Source organism: Phytophthora infestans, genomic scaffold (assembly GCF_000142945.1).
Source record: "Phytophthora infestans T30-4 supercont1.2 genomic scaffold, whole genome shotgun sequence".
Lineage (NCBI taxonomy): Eukaryota > Oomycota > Peronosporomycetes > Peronosporales > Peronosporaceae > Phytophthora > Phytophthora infestans.
This window is the reverse complement of record NW_003303757.1, coordinates 3,388,404-3,392,697: the sequence shown is the minus strand read 5'-3', so window position 1 is coordinate 3,392,697 and position 4,294 is coordinate 3,388,404. Positions and strand designations below refer to the sequence as shown.

Genomic DNA, 4,294 nt, shown 5'->3' with positions numbered 1-4,294 from the left:
TGACAGCATTCATGTATGGCATAATGAAAGAGGTGGTGCTCTGCGTGGTGCCAGAAGATGTCGAACTTGATGATAACTTTGACTGCCTGGAGCTGGTGAAGGCGATCTACGGTCTCAAGCAAGCATCACGCGTGTGGAACGAGACCTTCGACGACTACGTGTGCTCCATCGGCTTTCAAGTTCTAGCATACGACCCGTGTCTCTACATCAAGATTGTGGATGGTCACTGTGTGCTTCTGCTGGTCTACGTAGACGACGTTTTGGTGACTGGTAGCTCGGCCGAGCTAATTGCAACCACCAGCAGCGATCTCAAGAAGCGCTTCGAGATGATCGAAAGTGGCAAGTGTGCGTTCGTACTGGGAATCGAATTGGTGTACAACGCTGACGGGAGCGTAACGATGTGCCAGCGCCAAAATGTCGACGACATCCTTAAGCGTTTTGGTATGGATGAGTGCAAGGCGGTGGTGAGTCCAGCTGATTTGAGCTCTTGACTAGTCCCAAGCAGTGCATCGACCAAGGTGAACGCTCCGTTCCGCGAGGCTGTAGGTGCACTCATGCACTTGATGACCGCGACACGACCGGTCATTGCCTTTGCCGTGGGATACGTTTCTCGCTTTATGGAGAACCCACAAGTCGAGCACTGGGCTGCTGTGAAGCGCATCTTTCGCTATCTACAAGGAACTAAGTCGCATGTAATCTACTTCAAGCCTGGTGACAAAGTGGGTTTCCGCGGGTACTCTGACGCAGACTGGGCTGGTGACCACTCCGATCGCAAGTCAACTTCGGGCTACACGTATCTTTTGATGAGCGCACCCGTGAGTTGGGGGAGCAAAAAAACAGTCAAGTGTGTCGTTGTCAACAAGCGAGGCAGAATACATCGCGCTAAGTTTAGCTATTCAAGAAGCCAAGTGGGCTCACCGCCTACTTTGCGATATTTTGACGGCAGCAGGAGAATCGGGACCAGAGCTCAAGATCCTCGAAGACAACCAGTCATGCATTAAGATGACCAAGAACACAGTGAACCATGGTCGGGCCAAGCACATCGACATCAAGTACCATCACATTCGTGATGAGGTCAAGCGCGGTGAGGTCAAACTGGAGTACTGCGAGACCTCTGTGATGCTGGCGAACATCATGACAAAGACGCTTCCGGGGCCACGTCACAAGGACCTTACGACGGCGCTCGGGGTCAACGCGTGTTTGCATTGAGGGGGCGTATTGAGGGGTACCGATTTATAGCGGTAAGTACCCATAAACCGGTAACCAAACCGGTCCAACACGATCCCGCAATGATTACGGTACGCTGATTACGCTATCGATGATTAGACGAGTAGGATGATTGGACGAGTGTTGGTGATTGGATGTACCAATTGATTGGATGACCTAGGTAGTGAGGACAGTGTAAGCTCCGATAAATCAATCACTTCGGAATCTTCCTCCTTCCCCCCCAAGTGTCTTCGCTCCGGTATACTCCCCGAGTGGTGACTCTTCCCTTCGCTCCGTACAAGCCCAACGTAGCCTAAAACCCGTGACCTCTATCAAAGATGAAGAGGGCACCTCGCGGGCTTGACATCCCGGTTGGCACGGTAGGGCAGGAGCTTGCTGCAGTAAAGGTTTTCAATGAATTCCTGGTATCAACAGATCTAAGCAGTGACGCCCTAGACAAAATGCACTTCTCGTTATCCAACGCAACTAACATGCCGATGCAAAACTTCTACTCTTTACTAAGAGCCTTTGGAATCTTTTTTACAGACAGAGAAAAGTGGAAAACTCGTGCTGCTGATGGATTCCTAGCAAATGCAACAGCCTTGGGCTACTTCTCTCAAATTGTGAATCTATTACGCGAACGATACAGTGGATCTCTCTCTGATGCCAAGCGAGTTGCTTAAATTTTAGACAAAATCGCTAGTGCTATCGAAGAACGATATCTCCGTTCAAATGTGCAGAGCAATGATTCTCCGGGCTGTGCTTTATCTGATCTCTGTGTGTTGGTGGAACATCTTGTTGTTCATGCTGATGTGGCCACGGGAATTAAGAATGTTCATGATGCAGCTATGTTAACTATGATGTGGCATACTTTTAGACGAGCCATCGATACGTGTTTCGCCCCGAAGCAACAGCTTTCGATCTCTGCATCTGGAGAGCTGCTTTTGCATATCGCTCTTTTAATGACATCTGTTGTCCAAGGTGTATCTATTTGAAAGTTTGCAGAGAGATGGCAACAGTGCATGTTGCATGCGTTTGGTATGCAGTTTGTCTGCTACGATGAGCCATCCGAATACCTCTTCCCACTAGTTCCCCGTTGCGCGGAGTCGGACCTTCCAGGAGGCCACACGTACACGCAAGAAGAAGCTGTGGTCTTTCAGGAGAGCTTACAGGACAACATTGACAAGGAGTCCCAGTCTGTACCTAAACGGGAGAGGAAGCGGCCAAACATAGCGAGTTATATTACCGAAGTCATCCGCGGTTGCATCCGAAACATGCCTCTCAATGTGCGCCAGACCGTGACGCCGAACACGAGCAATTACTCGCTGCGTCGAGGTGCCGCTGCGTACGCAAATGCGTCCCCGAAGTTGGCAATCCAGTGGATATAAAACAAGAGGTGCTTGGCTGAAGGAGCCATTTACGAAGGTCTTTTCCTACATAGCAACAGCCATGCGTGAGGATCAAAGTGTTGCAAAAGAACTGGCAGGATACGAGGCTCCAGACTTACCTGTCTCAACCCCACTGTTGGTGATCTGCACCAGCGCCTTTTGGCAGCGGAGTTTGGGCAGCTCGTGACGCTGCGCAATGAATTGTTCCGGCACATGCTGGGCTCGACTGACCCCCGACTGAATGTCGATGTTGTGAATGCTACGTAGCAGCGCTGCTAATTCACATAGGCACAGTGTTCGATACCTCATCAAATAGTGTTACCACTCCAGCATACGTGCCACGCTACCTGTACGAGCTACAGCGAGCTCTCGCCGCCACAAACGCACTCCTGGGATGCTCGATCACGACCGCGACTTGCCGTGAATGGGCTCCCACTTGTCAGCTCGTTGGTGCACCATGAACCACGCGCAGCTCAGCCGCATTGCATCTGGAGGCTACTCACAGCTTGCATAGACCCTGGAAAACATGTTGGCCCAGCTAACGGCTATCAACGACCGTATTGGCCGCGTTGAATATGCATTGGCTGCGTCATCCGAGCGTCCTGCCACCGTTGAAGGTGTTCTGCAACCAACCAACAGAGGCACCTGCGCCTCCTGTAGCCGCACGCACACTCTCGGGCACTGGCGGGCAGCTTCCTAAATTGGTACACAAACAACATTTGGGAGACAGTGAAAGGTAAAAAGGAGCAGAACCAAACGTGCAGATGCAAAAGCGGCAGTAAGCATAATGGTGATACTGTACAGAAGCCGTTCAGCATTGCTGCGCCACCGTCACGCGCCGATCTCACTGCGTACCAGGCTTGGGAGTACTCAGTCTGGGAATTGGCGTTTCAAATGGATGCAGCCGCAAACGAGAGACTCCATGCCTTTGACCACAACAAGCCAACCCGTAAGGCATCGTCGCTGCGTAAGCGTTGGAGGCAGCTGCGCGCGTCACATCCCGAGGCGTACAGGACACTTGCGCCCAATTCCTTGCGCAAAAATTAAGCGGCGCTGCTGCTGATGCCAGTACTCCATCGTCACATTTGTGGGCAGCAGTAGACCTAGCGTAGCATACAGCAGCACGCACTCCTACACAGCACAGCACATAGCACATTACATACAAGTTGCCCCCGGCTGGGTTCGAACCAGCGGCCCGGAGATATCGTCTCCCGCTCTACCGCTGCGCTACGGGGGCGTGAGGATGTGGGGGGGGTTGTACTTGACCTTCGGCACTTGAGGGGTCCGCGCTGAAAAAAGCAGAATGAAGGGCTTTGTTTTCAATTCATTGGCTTGCAATTTGAACCTATCCACTGTCATCCGGAATACATAATCTGGCCGGATTACATCCAGCATGGGAATTTCCCGCCACCTAAACTTGCAGCGTGTCTGTCCGTCTGTCAATAAGTCCGTCGTTCTCCTTTCTTGCTGCTTTTTCCTGCCTTTTCGCATGGCTACACTGGACCTGGCTAATACAGTTTCGTCCCATCCTATCGACCGCGCCTACCTTTCTGACTCGACCTAACTATGCTAAAATTACAATTATATCCAAAAGCGGACACAAATAACTCGCGCCCTGATTGGGCAATACCTGCCGACCTGTGACACTGACTGGATCTGTCGCACGATCAGACCGTCTGTCGCCCTCGCGATTGGACGTA

At 51.6% G+C, this 4,294-nt stretch overlaps 1 non-coding gene across 1 annotated transcript; it reads right to left on the bottom strand.

Moving 5' to 3' along the window:
• Window positions 1–3,761: 3,761 nt before the first annotated feature.
• Window positions 3,762–3,831, bottom strand: PITG_25496. The gene has a single exon. It is a non-coding gene; the product is annotated as a tRNA-Ile (tRNA).
• Between the last annotated feature and the right edge of the window lie 463 nt (window positions 3,832–4,294).